The following is a 25,424-nucleotide window of genomic DNA, read 5'->3' on the forward strand; positions in this document are numbered from 1 at the left end:
TCAGGGGCCAGCCGGCCACTCTGAGCCATAGGCCCCCAAACATAAACCACGGCCCTTTTCTCTGGCAAACAAAACTCAGCTGCCCCGCTTCTGGATGGCAGATTGCAGGACGCACTTGGTACAATCAAACCAGCCCAACTTGGCACTGGTGCCACCTTGGGTCTGGGAACCATCCTGCGTATTGTGGATTGTCAGGAGCCAGCCGACCACTCTCGGCCACAGACCCCAATCAAAAACAACGGCCCGATTCACAGGCAAAAAAATCTCAGCTGCCCCACTTGTGGATGGGAGATTGCAGGAGGCGCTTGACACTGTCAAACCAGCCCAACTTGGCACTGGTGCCACCTTGGGTCTGGGAACCATCCTGCGTATCATGGAATTTAAGGAGCCAGTCGGCCACTCCCAGCCACAGGACCCAAACACAAACAACAGCCCTTTTCTTTGGCAAACAAAACTCAGCTGCCCTGCTTTTGGATGGCAGATTGCAGGAGCCACTTGGTACTATCAAACCAGCCCAACTTGGCACTGGTGCCTCCATGGGTCTGGTAACCATCCTGCCTATCGTAGCTTTTAAGGAGCCAGCCGGTCACTCACAGCCATAGGCCCCAGACACAAAGCTCTGCCCGTTTCCCTGGCAAACAAAAGTAAGCTACCCCGCTTCTGGATGGCAGATTGCAGGAGCCACTTTGCACCATCAAACCAGCCCGACTTGGCACTGGTGCCACCTCTGGTCTGGAAACCATCCTGCGTATCGTGGATTCTTAGGAGCCAGTTGGCCACTCCCAGCCACAGGCCCCCAAACAAAAACAACGGCGCTTTTCCCTGGAAAACAAAACTGGCCTGCCAACTTTTTGATGGCAGATTGCAGGAGCCACTTGGTACTATCAAACCAGCCCAACTTGGCACTGGTGCCACCTTGGCTCTGGGAACCATGCTGCGTAAAGTAGATTCTAAGGCGCCAGGCGGCCACTCCCAGCCATAGGCCCCCAGACACAAACCTCGGCCCGTTTCCCTGGCAAACAAAAGTAAGCTACCCCGCTTCTGGATGGCAGATTGCAGGAGCCACTTTGCACCATCAAACCAGCCCGACTTGGCATTGGTGCCAGTTCTGGTCTGGGAACCATTCTGCTTATCGTGGATTCTAAGGAGACAGCTGGCCACTCCCAGCCACAGGCCCCCAAAAGCAAACAACGGCACTTTTCCCTGGAAAACAAAACTCGCCTGCCAACTTTTTGATGGCAGATTGCAGGAGCCACTTGGTACTATCAAACCAGCCCAACTTGGCGCTGGTGCCACCATGGGTCTGGTCACCATCCTGCCTATCGTAGCTTTTCAGGAGCCAGCCGGTCACTCCCAGCCATAGGCCCCCAGACAAAAACCTCGGCCCGTTTCCCTGGCAAACAAAAGTAAGCTGCCCCGCTTCTGGATGGCAGATTGCAGGAGTTATTTAGTACTATCAACCCAGCCAGACGTGGCACTGGTGCCACCTTGGATCTGGGAACCATCTTGCCTATCGTGGATTTTAAGGAGCCAGCCGGCCTCTCTCAGCCACATGCCCCCAAACACAAACCACGGCCCTTTTCTCTGGCAAACAAAACTCAACTGCCCCTCTTCTGGATGGCAGATTGCAGGAGCCACTTGGTACTATCAAACCAGCCCTACTTGGCACTGGTGCCACCTTGGGTCTGGGAAGCATGCTGCGTATCATGGATTTTCAGGAGCCAGCCCGCCACTGCAAGCTACAGGCCCCCAAACACAAACAACAGCCTTTTTCTCTGGCAAACAAAAGTAAGCTGCCCCGCTTCTGGATGGCAGATTGCAGGAGCCACTTGGTAGTATCAAACCAGCCCAACTTGGCACTGGTGCCAACTTGGGTCTGGGAACCATCCTGCGTATCGTGGATTCTAAGTAGCCAGCTGGTCACTCCCAGCCACAGGCCCCCAGACACAAACAACGGTGCTTTTCCCTGGAAAACAAAACTGGCCTGCCAACTTTTTGATTGCAGATTGCAGGAGCCACTTGGTATTATCAAACCAGCCCAACTTGGCACTGGTGCCACCATGGGTCTGGTCACCATCCTGCCTATCGTAGCTTTTCAGGAGCCAGCCGGTCACTCCCAGCCATGGGCCCCAAGCCACAAACCTCGGCCCGTTTCCCTGGCACACAAAAGTAAGCTACCCCGCTTCTGGATGGCAGATTGCAGGAGCAACTTGGCATCATCAAACCAGCCCGACTTGGCACTGGTGCCACCTCTGGTCTGGGAACCATCCTGCGTATCGTGGGTTCTAAGGAGCCAGCCGGCCACTCCCAGCCACAGGCCCCCAATCACAAACAACGGCGCTTTTCCCTGGAAAACAAAACTCGCCTGCTAGCTTTTTGATGGCAGAGTGCAGGAGCCACTTGGTACAATCAAACCAGCCCAACTTGGCACTGGTGCCACTATGGGTCTGGTCACCATCCTGCCTAACGTAGCATTTCAGGAGCCAGCCGGTCACTCCCAGCCGTAGGCCTCCAGACACAAACTTCGGCCCGTTTCCCTGGCAAACAAAATTAAGCTGCCCCGCTTCTGGATGGCAGATTGCAGGAGCCACTTGGTACTATCAAACCAGCCCAACTTGGCACTGGTGCCACCATGGGTCTGGTCACCATCCTGCCTATCGTAGCTTTTCAGGGGCCAGCCAGCCAGCCCCAGGCACTGGCCCCCAGACAAGAATTTCGGCCCATTTCCCTGGCAAACAAAAGTAAGCTACCCCGCTTCTGGATGGCAGATTGCAGGAGCCACTTTGCACCATCAAACCAGCCCAACTTGACACTGGTGCCACCTCTGGCCTGGGAACCACCCTGCGTATTGTGGATTCTAAGCAGCCACCCGGCCACTCCGAGCCACAGGCCCCCAAACACAAACAACGGCGCTTTTCCCCGGAAAACAAAACTCGCCTGCCAACATTTTGATGGAAGATTGCCGGAGCCACTTGGTACTCTCAAACCAGCCCAACTTGGCACTGGTGCCACCACGGGTCTGGTCACCATCCTGCCTAGCATAGCTTTTCAGGAGCCAGGAGGTCACTCCCAGCCATAGACCCCAAGACAGAAACCTCGGCCCGTTTCCATGGAAAACAAAAGTAAGCTGCCCCGCTTCTGGATGGCAGATTGCAGGAGCCACTTGGTACTATCAAATTAGCCCAACTTGGCACTGGTGCCACCATGGGTCTGGTAAACATCCTGCCTATCGTAGCTTTTCAGGAGCCAGCCAGTCACTCCCTGCCTTAGGGCCCCAGACAAATACCTCGGCCCGTTTCCATGGCAAACAAAAGTAAGCTGCCCCGCTTCTGGATGGCAGATTGCAGGAGCCACTTGGTACTATCAAACCAGCCCGACTTGGCACTGGTGCCACCTTGGATCTGGGAACCATCCTGCGTAACGTGGATTCTAAGGAGCCAGGCGGCCACTCCCAGCCACAGGGCCCCAAACACCAACAACGGCGCTTTTCCCTTGAAAACAAAACTCGCCTGCCAACTTTTTGATGGCAGATTGCAGGAGCCACTTGGTACTATCAAATCAGCCCAACTTGGCACTGCTGCTACCATGGGTCTGGTAATCATCCTGCCTACTGTAGCTTTTCAGGAGCCAGCCGGTCACTCCCAGCCATAGGCCCCCAGAAAAAACCTCGGCGCGTTTCCCTGGCAAACAAAAGTTAGCTAACCCGCTTCTGGATGGCAGATTGCAGGAGCCACTTTGCACCATCAAACTATCCCGACTTGGCACTGGTGCCACCTTGGGTCTGGGAACCATCCTGCGTATCGTGGATTCTAATTAGCCAGCCGGCCACTCCCAGCCACAGGCCCCCAATCACAAACAACGGCGCTTTTCCCTGGAAAACAAAACTCGCCTGCCAACTTTTTGATGGCAGATTGCAGGAGCCACTTGGTACTATCAAACCAGCCCAACTTGGCACTGGTGCCACCACTGGTCTGGGAACCATCCTGCGTATCGTGGATTCTAAGGAGCCAGCCGGCCACTCCCAGCCACAGGACCCCAGACACAAAGCTCTGCCCGTTTCCCTGACAAACAAAATTAAGCTACCCCGCTTCTGGATGGCAGATTGCAGGAGCTATTTAGTACTATCAAACCAGCCCGAGTTGGCACTGGTGCCACCTTGGCTCTGGGAACCATCCTGCCTATTGTGGATTTTGTGGGGTCAGCTGGCCACTCTCAGCCATATGCCCTCAAACACAAACCACGGCCATTTTCTCTGGCAAACAAAACTCAACTGCCCCTCTTCTGGAAGGCAAATTGCAGGACGCACTTGGTATTACAAAAACAGCCCAACTTGGCACTGGTGCCACCTTGGGTCTGGGAACCATCCTGCCTATCGTGGATTTTCAGGGGCCAGCCGGCCACTCTGAGCCATAGCCCCCAAACAAAAACAACGGCGCTTTTCCCCGGAAAACAAAACTCAGCTGCCCCACTTCTGCATGGCAGATTGCAGGAGCCACTTGGTACTATCAAACCAGCCCAACTTGGCACTGGTGTCACCATGGGCCTGGTCACCATCCTGCCTATCGTAGCTTTTCAGGAGCCAGCCGGTCACTCCCAGCCATAGGCCCCCAGACACAAACCTCGGCCCGTTTCCCTGGCAAACAAAATTCAGCTGCCCCGCTTCTGGATGGCAGATTGCAGGAGCCACTTGGTACTATCAAATCAGCCCGACTTGGCACTGGTGCCACCTCTGGTCTGGGAACCATCCTGCGTATCGTGGATTCTAAGGAGCCAGCCGGCCACTCCCAGCCACAGGCCCCCAAACACAAACAACGGCGCTTTTCCCTGGAAAACAAAACTGGCCTGCCAACTTTTTGATGGCAGATTGCATGAGCCACTTGGTGCTATCAAACCAGCCAACTTGGCACTGGTGCCACCATGAGTCTGGTCACAATCCTGCCTATGGTAGCTTTTCAGGAGCCAGCCGGTCACTCCCAGCCATAGGCGCCCAGACACAAAGCTCGGCCCATTTCCATGGTAAACAAAAGTAAGCTGCCCCGCTTCTGGATGGCAGATTGCAGGAACCACTTGGTACTATCAAACCAGCCCGACTTGGCACTGGTGCCACCTCGGGTCTGGGAACCATCCTGCGTATCGTGGATTCTAAGGAGCCAGCCGGCCACTCCCAGCCACAGGACCCCAAACACAAACAACAGCGCTTTTCTCTGGAAAACAAAATTCAGTTGCCCTGCTTTTGGATGGCAGATTGCAGGAGCGACTTGGTACTATCAAACCAGCCCATCTTGGCACTGGTGCCTCCATGGGTCCGGTAAGAATCCTGCCTATCGTAGCTTTTCAGGAGCCAGCCGGTCACTCCCAGCCATAGGCCCCAGACACAAAGCTCTGCCCGTTTCCCTGGCAAACAAAAGTAAGCTACCCCGCTTCTGGATGGCAGATTTCAGGAGTCACTTTGAACCATCAAACCAGCCCGACTGGGCACTGGTGCCACCTCTGGTCTGGGAACCATCCTGCGTATCGTGGATTCTAAGGAGCCAGCTGGCCACTCCCAGCCACAGGCCCACAAACACAAACAACGGCGCTTTTACCTGGAAAACAAAACTGGCCTGCCAACTTTTTGATGGCAGATTGCAGGAGCCACTTGGTACTATCAAACCAGCCCAACTTGGCACTGGTGCCACCATGGGTCTGGTCACCATCCTGCCTATCGTAGCTTTTCAGGAGCCAGCCGGTCACTCCCAGCCATAGGCCCCCAGACACAAACCTCGGCCCGTTTCCCTGGCAAACAAAAGTAAGCTGCCCCGCTTCTGGATGGCAGATTGCAGGAGCTATTTATTACTATCAAACCAGCCCGACTTGGCACTGGTGCCACCTCTGGTCTGGGAACCATCCTGCCAATCGTGGATTTTCAGGAGCCAGCCGGCCACTCTCAGCCATATGCCCCCAAACACAAACCACGGCCCTTTTCTCTGGCAAACAAAACTCAACTGCCCCTCTTCTGGATGGCAAATTGCAGGACGCACTTGGTACTACGAAAACAGCCCGACTTGGCACTGATGCCACCTTGGCTCTGGGAACCATCCTGCGTATCGAGCTTTTTAAGGAGCCAGCCGGCCACGCCCAGCCATATACCGCCAAAAACAAACCACGGAACTTTTCTCCAGCAAACAAAAATCCGCTGCCCCGCGTCTGGATGGCAGATTGCAGGAGCCACTTTGCACCATCAAACCAGCCCGACTTGGCACTGGTGCCACCTTGGATGTGGGAACCATTCTGCCTATCGTGGATTTTCAGGGGCCAGCCGGCCACTCTCAGCCATAGGCCCCCAAACACAAACCACGGCACTTTACTCTGGTAAACAAAACTCAGCTGCCCCTCTTTGGGATGGCAAATTGCAGGACGCACTTGGTACTACAAAACCAGCCCGACTTGGCACTGGTGCCACCTTGGGTCTGGTCACCATCCTGCGTATCGTGCATTTTAAGGAGCCAGCTGGCCACTCCCAGCCATATGACACCAAACACAACCCACGGCCCTTTTCTCTGGGAAACAAAACTCAGCTGCCCAGCGTGTGGATGGCACATTGCAGGAGCCACTTCGTACTATCAAACCAGCCCGACTTGGCACTGGTGCCACCTTGCTTCTGGGAACCATCCTGCGTATCGTGGATTCTAAGGAGCCAGCCGGCCATTCCCAGCCGCAGGCCCCCAAACACAATCAACGGCGCTTTTCCCTGGAAAACAAAACTCGCCTGCCAAAATTTTGATGGCAGATTGCAGGAGCCACTTGGTACTATCAAACCAGCCCGACTTGGCACTGCTGCCACCATGGGTCTGGGAACCCTCCTGCGTATCGTGGATTCTAAGGAGCCAGCCGGCCACTCCCAGCCACAGGCCCCCAAACACAAACAACGGCGCTTTTCCCTGGAAAACAAAACTCGCCTGCCAACTTTTTGATGGCAGATTGCAGGAGCCACTTGGTACTATCAAACCAGCCCAACTTGGCACTGCTGCCACCATGGGTCTGGTCAGCATCCTGCCTATCGTAGCTTTTCAGGAGCCAGCCGGTCACTCCCAGCCATAGGCCCCCAGACACAAACCTCGGCCCGTTTCCCTGGCAAACAAAAGTAAGCTACCCCGCTTCTGGATGGCAGATTGCAGGAGCCACTTTGCACCATCAAACCAGCCTGACTTGGCACTGGTGCCAGTTCTGGTCTGGGAACCATTCTGCTTATCGTGGATTCTAAGGAGACAGCTGGCCACTCCCAGCCACAGGCCCCCAAAAGCAAACAACGGCACTTTTCCCTGGAAAACAAAACTGGCCTGCCAACTTTTTGATGGCAGATTGCAGGAGCCACTTGGTACTATCAAACCAGCCCAACTTGGCACTGGTGCCAACATGGGTCTGGTCACCATCCTGCCTATCGTAGCTTTTCAGGAGCCAGCCGGTCACTCCCAGCCATAGGCCCCCAGACACAAACCTCGGCCCGTTTCCCTGGCAAACAAAAGTAAGCTGCCCCGCTTCTGGATGGCAGATTGCAGGAGTTATTTAGTACTATCAACCCAGCCAGACGTGGCACTGGTGCCACCTTGGATCTGGGAACCATCTTGCCTATCGTGGATTTTAAGGAGCCAGCCGGCCTCTCTCAGCCACATGCCCCCAAACACAAACCACGGCCCTTTTCTCTGGCAAACAAAACTCAACTGCCCCTCTTCTGGATGGCAGATTGCAGGAGCCACTTGGTACTATCAAACCAGCCCTACTTGGCACTGGTGCCACCTTGGGTCTGGGAAGCATGCTGCGTATCATGGATTTTCAGGAGCCTGCCCGCCACTGCAAGCTACAGGCCCCGAAACACAAAAAACAGCCTTTTTCTCTGGCAAACAAAATTCAGCTGCCCCGCTTCTGGATGGCAGATTGCAGGAGCCACTTGGTAGTATCAAACCAGCCCAACTTGGCACTGGTGCCAACTTGGGTCTGGGAACCATCCTGCGTATCGTGGATTCTAAGTAGCCAGCTGGCCACTCCCAGCCACAGGCCCCCAGACACAAACAACGGTGCTTTTCCCTGGAAAACAAAACTGGCCTGCCAACTTTTTGATGGCAGATTGCAGGAGCCACTTGGTACTATCAAACCAGCCCAACTTGGCACTGGTGCCACCATGGGTCTGGTCAACATCCTGCCTATCGTAGCTTTTCAGGGGCCAGCCAGCCAGCCCCAGGCACTGGCCCCCAGACAAGAATTTCGGCCCATTTCCCTGGCAAACAAAAGTAAGCTACCCCGCTTCTGGATGGCAGATTGCAGGAGCCATTTTGCACCATCAAACCAGCCCAACTTGACACTGGTGCCACCTCTGGCCTGGGAACCATCCTGCGTATTGTGGATTCTAAGCAACCACCCGGCCACTCCGAGCCACAGGCCCCCAAACACAAACAACGGCGCTTTTCCCCGGAAAACAAACTCGCCTGCCAACATTTTGATGGCAGATTGCAGGAGCCACTTGGTGCTATCAAACCAGCCCAACTTGGCACTGGTGCCACCATGGGTCTGGTCACCATCCTGCCTAGCATAGCTTTTCAGGAGCCAGGAGGTCACTCCCAGCCATAGACCCCCAGACAGAAACCTCGGCCCGTTTCCAAGGAAAACAAAAGTAAGCTGCCCCGATTCTGGATGGCAGATTGCAGGAGCCACTTGGTACTCTCAAACCAGCCCGACTTGGCACTGGTGCCACCTTGGGTCTGGGAACCATGCTGCGTAACGTGGATTCTAAGACGACAGCTGGCCACTCCCAGCCACAGGGCCCCAAACACAAACAACGGCGCTTTTCCCTGGAAAACAAAACTCGCCTGCCAACTTTTTGATGGCAGATTGCAGGAGCCACTTGGTACTATCAAATCAGCCCAACTTGGCACTGCTGCTACCATGGGTCTGGTAATCATCCTGCCTACTGTAGCTTTTCAGGAGCCAGCCGGTCACTCCCAGCCATAGGCCGCCAGAAAAAAACCTCGGCCCGTTTCCCTGGCAAACAAAAGTAAGCTACCCCGCTTCTGGATGGCAGATTGCAGGAGCCACTTTGCACCATCAAACTAGCCCGACTTGGCACTGGTGCCACCTCGGGTCTGGGAACCATCCTGCGTATCGTGGATTCTAATTAGCCAGCCGGCCACTCCCAGCCACAGGCCCCCAAACACAAACAACGGCGCTTTTCCCTGGAAAACAAAACTCGCCTGCCAACTTTTTGATGGCAGATTGCAGGAGCCACTTGGTACTATCAAACCAGCCCAACCTGGCACTGGTGCCACCACTGGTCTGGGAACCATCCTGCCTATCGTGGATTCTAAGGAGCCAGCCGGCCACTCCCAGCCACAGGACCCCAGACACAAAGCTCTGCCCATTTCCATGGTAAAGAAAAGTAAGCTGCCCCGCTTCTGGATGGCAGATTGCAGGAACCACTTGGTACTATCAAACCAGCCCGACTTGGCACTGGTGCCACCTTGGGTCTGGGAACCATCCTGCGTATCGTGGATTCTAAGGAGCCAGCCGGCCACTCCCAGCCACAGGACCCCAAACACAAACAACAGCGCTTTTCTCTGGCAAACAAAACTCAGTTGCCCTGCTTTTGGATGGCAGATTGCAGGAGCGACTTGGTACTATCAAACCAGCCCGACTTGGCAGTGGTGCCACCTCTGGTCTGGGAACCATGCTGCGTAACGTAGATTCTAAGGCGCCAGCCGGCCACTCCCATCCACAGGCCCCCAAACACAAACAACGGCGCTGTTCCCCGGAAAACAAAACTCGCCTGCCAACATTTTGATGGCAGATTGCCGGAGCCACTTGGTACTCTCAAACCAGCCCAACTTGGCCCTGGTGCCACCACGGGTCTGGTCACCATCCTGCCTAGCATAGCTTTTCAGGAGCCAGGAGGTCACTCCCAGCCATAGACCCCAAGACAGAAACCTCGGCCTGTTTCCATGGAAAACAAAAGTAAGCTGCCCCGCTTCTGGATGGCAGATTGCAGGAGCCACTTGGTACTATCAAATTAGCCCAACTTGGCACTGGTGCCACCATGGGTCTGGTAAACATCCTGCCTATCGTAGCTTTTCAGGAGCCAGCCAGTCACTCCCTGCCTTAGGGCCCCAGACAAATACCTCGGCCCGTTTCCATGGCAAACAAAAGTAAGCTGCCCCTCTTCTGGATGGCAGATTGCAGGAGCCACTTGGTACTATCAAACCAGCCCGACTTGGCACTGGTGCCACCTTGGATCTGGGAACCATGCTGCGTAACGTGGATTCTAAGGAGCCAGGCGGCCACTCCCAGCCACAGGGCCCCAAACACCAACAACGGCGCTTTTCCCTTGAAAACAAAACTCGCCTGCCAACTTTTTGATGGCAGATTGCAGGAGCCACTTGGTACTATCAAATCAGCCCAACTTGGCACTGCTGCTACCATGGGTCTGGTAATCATCCTGCCTACTGTAGCTTTTCAGGAGCCAGGAGGTCACTCCCAGCCATAGGCCCCCAGAAAAAAACCTCGGCGCGTTTCCCTGGCAAACAAAAGTAAGCTAACCCGCTTCTGGATGGCAGATTGCAGGAGCCACTTTGCACCATCAAACTATCCCGACTTGGCACTGGTGCCACCTCGGGTCTGGGAACCATCCTGCGTATCTTGGATTCTAATTAGCCAGCCGGCCACTCCCAGCCACAGGCCCCCAAACACAAACAACGGCACTTTCCCTGGAAAACAAAACTCGCCTGCCAACTTTTTGATGGCAGATTGCAGGAGCCACTTGGTACTATCAAACCAGCCCAACTTGGCACTGCTGCCACCACTGGTCTGGGAACCATCCTGTGTATCGTGGATTCTAAGGAGCCAGCCGGCCACTCCCAGCCACAGGACCCCAGACACAAAGCTCTGCCCGTTTCCCTGACAAACAAAATTAAGCTACCCCGCTTCTGGATGGCAGATTGCAGGAGCTATTTAGTACTATCAAACCAGCCCGACTTGGCACTGGTGCCACCTTGGCTCTGGGAACCCTCCTGCCTATTGTGGATTTTGTGGGGTCAGCTGGCCACTCTCAGCCATATGCCCTCAAACACAAACCACGGCCATTTTCTCTGGCAAACAAAACTCAACTGCCCCTCTTCTGGAAGGCAAATTGCAGGACGCACTTGGTACTACAAAAACAGCCCAACTTGGCACTGGTGCCACCTTGGGTCTGGGAACCATCCTGCCTATCGTGGATTTTCAGGGGCCAGCCGGTCACTCTGAGCCACAGCCCCCAAACAAAAACAACGGCGCTTTTCCCCGGAAAACAAAACTCAGCTGCCCCACTTCTGCATGGCAGATTGCAGGAGCAACTTGGTACTATCAAACCAGCCCAACTTGGCACTGGTGTCACCATGGGCCTGGTCACCATCCTGCCTATCGTAGCTTTTCAGGAGCCAGCCGGTCACTCCCAGCCATAGGCCCCCAGACACAAACCTCGGCCCGTTTCCCTGGCAAACAAAAGTAAGCTGCCCCGCTTCTGGATGGCAGATTGCAGGAGCCACTTGGTACTATCAAACCAGCCCGACTTGGCACTGGTGCCACCTTGGATCTGGGAACCATGCTGCGTAACGTGGATTCTAAGGAGCCAGGCGGCCACTCCCAGCCACAGGGCCCCAAACACCAACAACGGCGCTTTTCCCTTGAAAACAAAACTCGCCTGCCAACTTTTTGATGGCAGATTGCAGGAGCCACTTGGTACTATCAAATCAGCCCAACTTGGCACTGCTGCTACCATGGGTCTGGTAATCATCCTGCCTACTGTAGCTTTTCAGGAGCCAGCCGGTCACTCCCAGCCATAGGCCCCCAGAAAAAAACCTCGGCCCGTTTCCCTGGCAAACAAAAGTAAGCTACCCCGCTTCTGGATGGCAGATTGCAGGAGCCACTTTGCACCATCAAACTATCCCGACTTGGCACTGGTGCCACCTCGGGTCTGGGAACCATCCTGCGTATCTTGGATTCTAATTAGCCAGCCGGCCACTCCCAGCCACAGGCCCCCAAACACAAACAACGGCGCTTTTCCCTGGAAAACAAAACTCGCCTGCCAACTTTTTGATGGCAGATTGCAGGAGCCACTTGGTACTATCAAACCAGCCCAACTTGGCACTGGTGCCACCACTGGTCTGCGAACCATCCTGCCTATCGTAGCTTTTCAGGAGCCAGCCGGTCACTCCCAGCCATAGGCCCCCAGACACAAACCTCGGCCCGTTTCCCTGGCAAACAAAAGTAAGCTGCCCCGCTTCTGGATGGCAGATTGCAGGAGCCACTTGGTACTATCAAATCAGCCCGACTTGGCACTGGTGCCACCTCTGGTCTGGGAACCATCCTGCGTATCGTGGATTCTAAGGAGCCAGCCGGCCACTCCCAGCCACAGGACCCCAGACACAAAGCTCTGCCCGTTTCCCTGACAAACAAAATTAAGCTACCCCGCTTCTGGATGGCAGATTGCAGGAGCTATTTAGTACTATCAAACCAGCCCGACTTGGCACTGGTGCCACCTTGGCTCTGGGAACCATCCTGCCAATTGTGGATTTTGTGGGGTCAGCCGGCCACTCTCAGCCATATGCCCTCAAACAGAAACCACGACCCGTTTTCTCTGGCAAACAAAACTCAACTGCCCCTCTTCTGGAAGGCAAATTGCAGGACGCACTTGGTACTACAAAAACAGCCCAACTTGCCACTGGTGCCACCTTGGGTCTGGGAACCATTCTGCCTATCGTGGATTTTCAGGGGCCAGCCGGCCACTCTGAGCCATAGCCCCCAAACAAAAACCACGGCCCTTTTCCCTGGAAAACAAAACTCAGCTGCCCCACTTCTGCATGGCAGATTGCAGGAGCCACTTGGTACTATCAAACCAGCCCAACTTGGCACTGGTGTCACCATGGGTCTGGTAACCATCCTGCCTATCGTAGCTTTTCAGGAGCCAGCCGGTCACTCCCAGCCATAGGCCCCCAGACACAAACCTCGGCCCGTTTCCCTGGCAAACAAAAGTAAGCTGCCCCGCTTCTGGATGGCAGATTGCAGGAGCCACTTTGAACCATCAAACCAGCCCGACTTGGCACTGGTGCCACCTCGGGTCTGGGAACCATCCTGCGTATCGTGGATTCTAAGGAGCCAGCCGGCCACTCCCAGCCACAGGCCCCCAAACACAAACAACGGCGCTTGTCCCTGGCAAACAAAACTCGCCTGCCAACATTTTGATGGCAGATTGCAGGAGCCGCTTAGTACTATCAAACCAGCCCAACTTGGCACTGGTGCCACCATGGGTCTGGTCACCATCCTGCCTATCGGAGCTTTTCAGGAGCCAGCCGGTCACTCCCAGCCATAGGCCCCCAGTCACAAACCTCGGCCCGTTTCCCTGGCAAACAAAAGTAAGCTGCCCCGCTTCTGGATGGCAGATTGCAGGAGCCACTTGGTACTATCAAACCAGCCCGACTTGGCACTGGTGCCACCTTGGGTCTGGGAACCATGCTGTGTAACGTAGATTCTTAGGCGAAGGCGGCCACTCCCAGCCACAGGCCCCCAAACACAAACAACGGCGCTTTTCCCCGGAAAACAAAATTAGCCTGACAACTTTTTGATGGCAGATTGCAGGAGCCACTTGGTACTATCAAACCAGCCCAACTTGGCACTGCTGCCACCATGGGTCTGGTCACCATCCTGCCTATCGTAGCTTTTCAGGAGCCAGCCGGTCACTCCCAGCCATAGGCCCCCAGACACAAATCTGGGCCCGTTTCCCTGGCAAACAAAAGTAAGCTGCCCCGCTTCTAGATGGCAGATTGCAGGAGCCACTTGGTACTATCAAACCAGCCCGACTTGGCACTGGTGCCACCTTGGGTCTGGGAACCATGCTGCGTAACGTAGATTCTAAGGCGCCAGCCGGCCACTCCCAGCCGCAGGCCCCCAAACACAAACAACGGCGCTTTTCCCTGGAAAACAAAACTCGCCTGCCAACTTTTTGATGGCAGATTGCAGGAGCCACTTGGTACTATCAAACCAGCCCAACTTGGCACTGGTGCCACCATGGGTCTGGTCACCATCCTGCCTATCGTAGCTTTTCAGGAGACAGCCGGTCACTCCCAGCCATAGGCCCCCAGACACAAAGCTCGGCCCGTTTCCCTGGCAAACAAAAGTAAGCTGCCCCGCTTCTGGATGGCAGATTGCAGGAGCTATTTATTACTATCAAACCAGCCCGACTTGGCACTGGTGCCACCTTGGCTCTGGGAACCATCCTGCTTATCGTGGACTTTCAGGAGCCAGCCGGCCACTCTCAGCCATATGCCCCCAAACACAAACCACGGCCCTTTTCTCTGGCAAACAAAACTCAACTGCCCCTCTTCTGGACGGCAAATTGCAGGAGCCACTTGGTACTACGAAAACAGCCCGACTTGGCGCTGATGCCACATTGGGTCAGGGAACCATCCTGCGTATCGAGCTTTTGAAGGAGACAGCCGGCCACTCCCATCCATATACCGCCAAAAACAAACCACGGAACATTTCTCCAGCAAACAAAAATCCGCTGCCCCGCGTCTGGATGGCAGATTGCAGGAGCCACTTTGCACCATCAAACCAGCCCGACTTGGCACTGGTGCCACCTTGGATCTGGGAACCATCCTGCCTATCGTGGATTTTCAGGGGCCAGCCGGCCACTCTCAGCCATAGGCCCCCAAACACAAACCACGGCACTTTACTCTGGTAAACAAAACTCAACTGCCCCTCTTCTGGATGGCAAATTGCAGGACGCACTTGGTACTACAAAACAAGCCCGACTTGGCACTGGTGCCACCTTGGGTCTGGTCACCATCCTGCGTATCGTGCATTTTAAGGAGCCAGTTGGCCACTCCAAGCCATAGGCCCCCAGACACAAAGCTCTGCCCGTTTCCCTGGCAAACAAAAGTAGACTACCCCGCTTCTGGATGGCAGATTAGAGGAGCCACTTTGCACCATCAAACCAGCCCAACTTGGCACTGGTGCCACCTTGGCTCTGGGAACCATGCTGCGTATCGTGGATTCTAATGAGCCAGCCGGCCACTGCCAGCCACAGGCGACCAAAAAAAACCACGGACCTTTTCTCTTGCAAACAAAAATCGGCTGCCCCGCTTCTGGATGGCAGATTGCAGGAGACACTTTGCACCATCAAACAAGCCCGACTTGGCACTGGTGCCACCTTGGGTCTGGGAACCATGCTGCCTAGCGTGGATTTTCAGGAGCCAGCCGGCCACTCTCAGCCATAGGCCCTCAAGCACAAACCACGGCGCTTTTCTCTGGCAAACAAAACTCAACTGCCCCTCTTCTGGAGGGCAAATTGCAGGACGCAATTGGTACTAGAAAAACAGCCCAACTTGGCACTGGTGCCACCTCTGGTCTGGGAACCATGCTGCGTAACGTGGATTCTAAGGAGCCAGTCGGCCACTCCCAGCCACAGGCCCCCAAACACAAACAAAGGCGCTTTTCCCTGGAAAACAAAACTCGCCTGCCAACTTTTTGATGGCAAATTGCAGGAGCCTGAAAAGCTACGATAGGCAGGATGGTGACCAGACCCATGGTGGCACCAGTGCCAAGTTGGGCTGGTTTGATAATACCAAGTGCGTCCTGCAATCTGCCATCCAGAAGCGGGGCAGCTTACTTTTGTTTGCCAGGGAAACGGGCCGAGCTTTGTGTCTGGCGGCCTATGGCTGGGAGTGACCGTCTAGGTCGTGAAAAGCTACGATAGGCAGGATGGTGACCAGACCCATGGTGGCACCAGTGCCAAGTCGGGCTGATTTGATAGTACCAAGTGGCTCCTGCAATCTGCCATCAAAAAGTTGGCAGGCGAGTTTTGTTTTCCAGGGTTAAAGCGCCGTTGTTTGTGTTTGAGGGCCTGTGGCTGGGAGTGGCCGGCTGGCTCCTTAGAATCCACGGTATGCAGCATGGTTCCCAGACCCAAGGTGGCACCACTGCCAAGTCGGGCTGGTTTGATACTACCAAGTGGTTCCTGCAATCTGCCATCCAGAAGCGGGGCAGCTTACTTTTGTTTGCCAGGGAAACGGGCCGAGATTTGTGTCTGGGTTCCTATGGCTGGGAGTGACCGGCTAGGTCCTGAAAAGCTACGATAGGCAGGATGGTGACCAGACCCATGGTGGCACCAATGCCAAGTTTGGCTGATTTGATAGAACCAAGTGGCTCCTGCAATCTGCCATCAAAAATTTGGCAGGCGAGTTTTGTTTTCCGGGGAAAAGCGCCGTTGTTTTTGTTTGCGGACCTGTGGCTGGGAGTGGCCCCCTTGCGTCTTGGAATCATCGATACGCAGGATGGTTCCCAGATCCAAGGTGGCACCAGTGCCAAGTCGGACTGGTTTGATAGTACCAAGTGGCTCCTGCAATCTGCCATCCAGAAGCGGGGCAGCTTACTTTTGTTTGCCAGGGAAAAGGGCCGAGGTTTTGTCTGGGGTTCTATGGCTGGGAGTGACTGGCTGGCTCCTCAAAAGCTACGATAGGCAGGATGGTTACCAGACCTATTGTGGCACCAGTGCCAAGTTGGGCTGCTTTGATAGTACCAAGTGGCTCCTGCAATCTGCCATCAAAAAGTTGGCAGGCGAGTATTGTTTTCCAGGGAAAATCGCCGTTGTATATGTTTGGCGGCATGTGGCTGGGAGTGGCCAGCTGGCTCCTTAGAATCCACGATACGCAGCATGGTTCCCAGAGCCAAGGTGGCACCAGTGCCAAGTCGGGCTGGTTTAATGGTGCAAAGTGGCTCCTGCAATCTGCCATCCAGAAGCGGGGTAGCTTACTTGTGTTTGCCAAGGAAACGGGCCGAGGTTTGTGTGTCGATGCCTATGGCTGGGAGTGACCGGCTGGCTCCTGAAAAGCTATGCTAGGCAGGATGGTGACCAGACCCATGGTGGCACCAGTGCCAAGTTGGGCTGATTTGATTGTACCAAGTGGCTCCTGCAATCTGCCATCAAATGTTGGCAGGCGAGTTTTGTTTTCCAGGGAAAAGCGCCGTTGTTTTTGTTTGGGGGCCTGTGGCTGGGAGTGGCCGGCTGGCTCCTTAGAATCCACAAAACGCAGGATGGTTCCCAGACCCAAGGTGGCACCAGTGCCAAGTCGGGCTGGTTTGATGGTGCAAAGTGGCTCCTGCAATCTGCCATCCAGAAGCGGGGCAGCCGATTTTTGTTTGCAAGAGAAAAGGTCTTTGGTATTTTTTGGGGGCCTGTGGCTGCGAGTGGCCGGCTGGCTCCTTAGAATCCACGATACGCAGCATGGTTCCCAGAGCCAAGGTGGCACCAGTGCCAAGTCGGGCTGGTTTTGTAGTAGCAAGTGGCTCCTGCAATTTGCCATCCAGTAGAGGGGCAGTTGAGTTTTGTTTGCCAGAGGAAAGGGCCGTGGTTTTTGTTTGGGGGTACATGGCTGAGAGTGGCCGACTGGCCCCTGAAAATCCACGATAGGCAGGATGGTTCCCAGATTCAAGGTGGAACCAGTGCCAAGTCGGGCTGGTTTTATGTTGCAAAGTGGCTCCTGCAATCTGCCATCAAAAAGTTGGCAGGCGAGTTTTGTTTTCCAGGGAAAAGCGCCGTTGTTTGTGTTTGGGGGCCTGTGGCTGGGAGTGGCCAGCTGGCTCCCTAGAATCCACGATACGCAGGATGGTTCCCAGACCAAGGTGGCACCAGTGCCAACTCGGGCTGGTTTGATGGTGCAAAGTGGCTCCTGCAATCTGCCATCCAGAAGCGGGGCAGCTTACTTTTGTTTGCCAGGGAAACGGTCCGAGATTTTTGTCTGGGAGCCTATGGCTGGGAGTGACCGGCTGGCTCCTGAAAAGCTACGATAGGCAGGATGGTGACCAGACCCATGGTGGCACCAGTGCCAAGACGGGCTGGTTTGATAGTATCAAGTGGCTCCTGCAATCTGCCATCCAGAAGCGGGGCAGCTGACTTTTGTTTGCCAGGGAAACGGGCAGAGGTTTGTGTCTGGGGGCCTATGGCTGGGAGTGACCGGCTGGCTCCTGAAAAGCTACGATAGGCAGGATGGTGACCAGACCAATGGTGACACCAGTGCCAAGTTGGGCTGATTTTGTAGTACCAAGTGCGTCCTGCAATCTGCCATAAAATGTTGGCAGGCGAGTTTTGTTTTCCAGGGAAAAGCGCCGTTGTTTGTGTTTGGGGGCCTGTGGCTGCGAGTGGCCCCCTGGCGTCTTAGAATCTACGTTACGCAGCATGGTTCCCAGTTCCAAGGTGGCACCAGTGCAAAGACGGGCTGGTTTGATAGTACCAAGTGGCTCCTGCAATCTGCCATCAAAAAGTTGGCAGGCGAGTTTTGTTTTCCAGGGAAAAGCGCCGTTGTTTCTGTTTGACGGCATGTGGCTGCAGTGGCCGGCTGGCTCCTTAGAATCCACGATACGCAGGATGGTTCCCAGACCCAAGGTGGCACCAGTGCCATGTCGGGCTGGTTTGATAGTACCAAGTGGTTCCTGCAATCTGCCATCCAGAAGCGGGGCAGCTTACTTTTGTTTGCCAGGGAAAAGGGCCGAGGTTTGTGTCTGGGGGTCTATGGCTGGGAGTGACCGGCTGGCTCCTGAAAAGCTACGATAGGCAGGATGGTGACCAGACCCATGGTGGCACCAGTGCCAAGTTGGGCTGGTTTGATAGTACCAAGTGGCTCCTGCAATCTGCCATCAAATATTTGGCAGGCGAGTTTTATTTTCCCGGGAAAATCGCCATTGATTTTGTTTGGAGGCCTGTGGCTGGGAGTGGCCGCCGGTCGTCTCACAATCTACGTTACGCAGGATGGTTCTCAGAGCCAAAGTGGCACCAGTGCCAAGTCGGGCTGGTTTGATAGCACCAAGTGGCTCCTGCAATCTGCCATCCAGAAGCGGGGCAGCTTACTTTTGTTTCCCAGGGAAACGGGCCGAGGTTTGTGTGTGGGGGTCTATGGCTGGGAATGACAGGCTGGCTCCTGAAAAGCTACGATAGGCAGGATGGTGACCAGACCCATGGTGGAACCAGTGCCAACTTGGGCTGGTTTGATAGTACCAAGTGGATCCTGCAATCTGCCATCAAAATGTTGGCAGGCGAGTTTTGTTTTCCAGGGAAAAGCGCCGTTGTTTGTGTTTGGGGGCCTGTGGCTGGGTGTGGCCGGCTGGCTCCTTAGAATCCACAAAACGCAGGATGGTTCCCAGACCCAAGGTGGCACCAGTGCCAAGTCGGGCTGGTTTGATGGTGCAAAGTGGCTCCTGCAATCTGCCATCCAGAAGCGGGGCAGCCGATTTTTTTTTGCAAGAGAAAAGGTCTTTGGTATTTTTTGGGGGCCTGTGGCTGGGAGTGGCCGGCTGGCTCCTTAGAATCCACGATACGCAGCATGGTTCCCAGAGCCAAGGTGGCACCAGTCGGGCTGGTTTTGTAGTAGCAAGTGGCTCCTGCAATTTGCCATCCAGTAGAGGGGCAGTTGAGTTTTGTTTGCCAGAGGAAAGGGCCGTGGTTTTTGTTTGGGGGTACATGGCTGAGAGTGGCAGGCTGGCCCCTGAAAATCCACGATAGGCAGGATGGTTCCCAGATCCAAGGTGGAACCAGTGCCAAGTCGGGCTGGTTTTATGTTGCAAAGTGGCTGCTGCAATCTGCCATCAAAAAGTTGGCAGGCGAGTTTTGTTTTCCAGGGAAAAGCGCCGTTGTTTGTGTTTGGGGGCCTGTGGCTGGGAGTGGCCAGCTGGCTCCTTAGAATCCACGATACGCAGGATGGTTCCCAGACCAAGGTGGCACCAGTGCCAACTCGGGCTGGTTTGATGGTGCAAAGTGGCTCCTGCAATCTGCCATCCAGAAGCGGGGTAGCTTACTTTTGTTTGCAAGGGAAACGGGCCGAGGTTTGTGTCTGTGGGCCTAAGGCTGGGAGTGACCGCCTGGCTCCTGAAAAGCTACGATAGGCAGGATGGTTACCAGACCCATGGTGGCACCAGTGCCAAGTTGGGCTGGTTTGATAGTACCAAGTGGCTCCTGCAATCTGCCATCAAAAAGTTGGCAGGCGAGTTTTGTTTTCCAGGGAAAAGCGCCGTTGTTTGTGTTTGGCGGCATGTGGCTGGGAGTGGCCAGCTGGCTCCTTATAATCCACGATACGCAGCATGGTTCCCAGAACCAAGGTGGCACCAGTGCCAAGTCGGGCTGGTTTGATGGTGCAAAGTAGTTCCTGCAATCTGCCATCCAGAAGCGGGGTAGCTTACTTGTGTTTGCCAAGGAAACGTGCCGATGTTTGTATCTCGAGGCCTATGGCTGGGACTGACCGGCTGTCTCCTGAAAAGCTACGATAGGCAGGATGGTGACCAGACCCATGGTGGCACCAGTGCCAAGTTTAGCTGATTTGATAGTACCAAGTGGCTCCTGCAATCTGCCATCAAAATGTTGGCAGGCGAGTTTAGTTTTCCAGGGAAAAGCGCCGTTGTTTGTGTTTGGGGTCCTGTGGCTGGGAGTGGCCGGCTGGCTAATTAGAATCCACGATACGCAGGATGGTTCCCAGACCAGAGGTGGCACCAGTGCCAAGTCGGGCTAGTTTGATGGTGCAAAGTGGCTCCTGCAATCTGCCATCCAGAAGCGCGGTAGCTTACTTTTGTTTGCCAGGGAAACGGGCCGAGCTTTGTGTCTGGCGGCCTATGGCTGGGAGTGACCGGCTGGCTCCTGAAAAGCTACGATAGGCAGGATGGTGACCAGACCCATGGTGGCACCAGTGCCAAGTTGGGCTGATTTGATAGTACCAAGTGGCTCCTGCAATCTGCCATCCAGAAGCAGGGCAGCTGAGTTTTGTTTGCCAGAGAAAAGGGCCGTGGTTTGTGTTTGAGGGCATATGGCGGAGATTGGCCGGCTGACCCCTGAAAATCCACAATAGGCAGGAGGGTTCCCAGAGCAAGGTGGCACCAGTGCCAACTCGGGCTGGTTTGATAGTACTAAATAGCTCCTGCAATCTGCCATCCAGAAGCGGGGCAGCTTACTTTTGCTTGCCAGGGAAACGGGCAGAGTTTTGTGTCTGGGGTCCTGTGGCTGGGAGTGGCCCGCTGGCTAATTAGAATCCACGATACGCAGGATGTTTTCCAGACCAGTGGTGGCACCAGTGCCAAGTTGGGCTGGTTTGATAGTACCAAGTGGCTCCTGCAATCTGCCATCAAAAAGTTGGCAGGCGAGTTTTGTTTTCCAGGGAAAAGCGCCGTTGTTTGTGTTTGGGGGCCTGTGGCTAAGAGTGGCCGGCTGGATCCTTAGAATCCACGATACGCAGGATGGTTCCCAGACAAGAGGTGGCACCAGTGACAAGTTGGGCTGGTTTGATACTACCAAGTGGTTCCTGCAATCTGCCATCCAGAAGCGGGGCAGCTTACTTTTGTTTACCAGGGAAACGGGCCGTTGTTTGTGTTTGGGTGCCTGTGGCTGGGAGTGGCCGGCTGGCTCCTTAGAATGCACGATACGCAGCATGGTTCCCAGACCAGAGGTGGCACCAGTGCCAAGTCGTGCTGGTTTGATACTACCAAGTGGTTCCTGCAATCTGCCATCCAGAATTGGGTCAGCTTACTTTTGTTTGCCAGGGAAACGGGCCGAGGTTTGTGTCTGGGGGCCTATGGCTGGGAGTGACCGGCTGGCTCCTGAAAAGCTACGATAGGCAGGATGGTGACCAGACCCATTGTGGCACCAGTGCCAAGTTGGGCTGGTTTGATAGTACCAAGTGGCTCCTGCAATCTGCCATCCTGAAGAGGGGTAGCTTAATTTTTTTTCCAGGGAAAAGCGCCGTTGTTTGTGTTTGGGGGCCTGAGGCTGGGAGTAGCCGGCTGGCTAATTAGAATCCACGATACGCAGGATGGTTCCCAGACCAGAGGTGGCACCAGTGCCATGTCGGGCTAGTTTGATGGTGCAAAGTGGCTCCTGCAATCTGCCATCCAGAAGCGGGGTAGCTTACTTTTGTTTGCCAGGGAAACGGGCCGAGGTTTGTGTCTGGGGGCTATGGCTGGGAGTGACCGGCTGGCTCCTGAAAAGCTACGATAGGCAGGATGTTCACCAGACCCATGGTGGCATCAGTGCCAAGTAGGGCTGGTTTGATAGTACCAAGTGGCTCCTGCAATCTGCCGTCAAAAATTTGGCAGGCGAGTTTTGTTTTCCAGGGAAAAGCGCCATTGATTTTGTTTGGGGGCCAGTGGCTGGGAGTGGCCGGCTGGCTCCATAGAATCCACGATACGCAGCATGGTTCCCAGACCCAAGGTGGCACCAGTGCCAAGTTGGGCTGGTTTGATAGTACCAAGTGCGTCCTGCAATCTGCCATCCAGAAGCGGGGCAGCTTACTTTTGTTTGCCAGGGAAACGGGCCGAGGTTTGTGTCTGGGGGCTATGGCTGGGAGTGACCGGCTGGCTCCTGAAAAGCTACGATAGGCAGGATGGTGACCAGACCCATGGTGGCACCAGTGCCAAGTTGGGCTGGTTTAATAGTACCAAGTGGCTCCTGCAATCTGCCATCAAAAAGTTGGCAGGCGAATTTTGTTTTCCAGGGAAAAGCGCCGTTGTTTGTGTTTGGGGGCCTGTGGCTGGGAGTGGCCGGCTGGCTCCTTAGAATCCACAAAACGCAGGATGGTTCCCAGACCCAAGGTGGCACCAGTGCCAAGTCGGGCTGGTTTGATGGTGCAAAGTGGCTCCTGCAATTTGCCATCCAGAAGCGGGGCAGCCGATTTTTGTTTGCAAGAGAAAAGTTCTTTGGTATTTTTTGGGGGCCTGTGGCTGGGAGTGGCCGGCTGGCTCCTTAGAATCCACGATACGCAGCATGGTTCCCAGAGCCAAGGTGGCACCAGTGCCAAGTCGGGCTGGTTTTGTAGTAGCAAGTGGCTCCTGCAATTTGCCATCCAGTAGAGGGGCAGTTGAGTTTTGTTTGCCAGAGGAAAGGGCCGTGGTTTTTGTTTGGGGGTACATGGCTGAGAGTGGCCGGCTGGCCCCTGAAAATCCACGATAGGCAGGATGGTTCCCAGATCCAAGGTGGAACCAGTGCCAAGTCGGGCTGGTTTTATGTTGCAAAGTGGCTCCTGCAATCTGCCATCAAAAAGTTGGCAGGCGAGTTTTGTTTTCCAGGGAAAAGCGCCGTTGTTTGTGTTTGGGGGCCTGTGGCTGGGAGTGGCCGGCTGGCTCCTTAGAATCCACGATACGCAGGATGGTTCCCAGACCAAGGTGGCACCAGTGCCAACTCGGGCTGGTTTGATGGTGCAAAGTGGCTCCTGCAATCTGCCATCCAGAAGCGGGGCAGCTTACTTTTGTTTGCCAGGGAAACGGTCCGAGATTTTTGTCTGGGAGCCTATGGCTGGGAGTGACCGGCTGGCTCCTGATAAGCTACGATAGGCAGGATGGTGACCAGACCCATGGTGGCACCAGTGCCAAGACGGGCTTGTTTGATAGTACCAAGTGGCTCCTGCAATCATCGATCAAAAATTTGGCAGGCCAGTTTTGTTTTCCAGGGAAAAGCGCCGTTGTTTCTGTTTAGGGGCCTGGGGCTGGGAGTGGCCGGCTGGCTAATTAGAATCCACGATACGCAGCATGGTTCCTAGACCTGAGGTGGCACCAGTGCCAAGTCGGGCTAGTTTGATGGTACAAAGTGGCTCCTGCAATCTGCCATCCAGAAGCGGGGCAGCTGACTTTTGTTTGCCAGGGAAACGGGCCGAGGTTTGTGTCTGGGGGCCTATGGCTGGGAGTGACTGGCTGGCTCCTGAAAAGCTACGATAGGCAGGATGGTGACCAGACCAATGGTGGCACCAGTGCCAAGTTGGGCTGGTTTGATAGTACCAAGTGGCTCCTGCAATCTGCCATCAAAAAGTTGGCAGGCGAGTTTTGTTTTCCAGGGAAAAGCGCCGTTGTTTGTGTTAGGGGGCCTGTGGCTGCGAGTGGCCCCCTGGCGTCTTAGAATCTACGTTACGCAGCATGGTTCCCAGTTCCAAGGTGGCACCAGTGCAAAGACGGGCTGGTTTGATAGTACCAAGTGGCTCCTGCAATCTGCCATCAAAAAGTTGGCAGGCGAGTTTTGTTTTCCAGGGAAAAGCGCCGTTGTTTGTGTTTGACGGCATGTGGCTGCAGTGGCCGGCTGGCTCCTTAGAATCCACGGTACGCAGGATGGTTCCCAGACCCAAGGTGGCACCAGTGCCATGTCGGGCTGGTTTGATAGTACCAAGTGGTTCCTGCAATCTGCCATCCAGAAGCGGGGCAGCTTACTTTTGTTTGCCAGGGAAAAGGGCCGAGGTTTGTGTCTGGGGGTCTATGGCTGGGAGTGACCGGCTGGCTCCTGAAAAGCTACGATAGGCAGGATGGTAACCAGACCCATGGTGGCACCAGTGCCAAGTTGGGCTGGTTTGATAGTACCAAGTGGCTCCTGCAATCTGCCATCAAATATTTGGCAGGCGAGTTTTATTTTCCCGGGAAAATCGCCATTGATTTTGTTTGGAGGCCTGTGGCTGGGAGTGGCCGCCGGTCGTCTCACAATCTACGTTACGCAGGATGGTTCCCAGAGCCAAAGTGGCACCAGTGCCAAGTCGGGCTGGTTTGATAGCACCAAGTGGCTCCTGCAATCTGCCATCCAGAAGCGGGGCAGCTTACTTTTGTTTGCCAGGGAAACGGGCCGAGGTTTGTGTGTGGGGGTCTATGGCTGGGAATGACAGGCTGGCTCCTGAAAAGCTACGATAGGCAGGATGGTGACCAGACCCATGGTGGAACCAGTGCCAACTTGGGCTGGTTTGATAGTACCAAGTGGATCCTGCAATCTGCCATCAAAATGTTGGCAGGCGAGTTTTGTTTTCCAGGATTAAAAACGCCGTTATTTGTGTTTGGGGGCCTGTGGCTGGGAGTGGCCGCCTGGCTAATTAGAATCCACGATACGCAGCATGGTCCCCAGATCCAAGGTGGCACCAGTCATAAGTCGGGCTAGTTTGATGGTGCAAAATGATTCCTGCAATCTGCCATCCAGAAGTGGGGTAGCTTACTTTTGTTTGCCAGTGAAACAAGCTGAGGTTTGTGTCTGGGGGCCTATGGCTGGGAGTGACCGGCTGGCTCCTGAAAAGCTACGATAGGCAGGATGGTGACCAGACCCATGGTGGCACCAGTGCCAAGACGGGCTGGTTTGATAGTACCAAGTGGCTCCTGCAATCTGCCATCAAAAATTTGGCAGGCCAGTTTTGTTTTCCAGGGAAAAGCGCTGTTGTTTGTGTTTGGGGGCCTGTGGCTGGGAGTGGCCCCCTGGCATCTTAGAATCTACCTTACGCACCATGGTTCCCAGAGCCAAGGTGGCACCAGTGCCAAGACGGGCTGGTTTGATAGTACCAAGTGGCTCCTGCAATCTGCCATCAAAAAGTTGGCAGGCGAGTTTTGTTTTCCAGGGAAAAGCGCCGTTGTTTGTGTTTGGCGGCATGTGGCTGGGAGTG

Source organism: Melospiza georgiana, chromosome 4 (genome assembly GCF_028018845.1).
Source record: "Melospiza georgiana isolate bMelGeo1 chromosome 4, bMelGeo1.pri, whole genome shotgun sequence".
Classification (NCBI taxonomy): domain Eukaryota; kingdom Metazoa; phylum Chordata; class Aves; order Passeriformes; family Passerellidae; genus Melospiza; species Melospiza georgiana.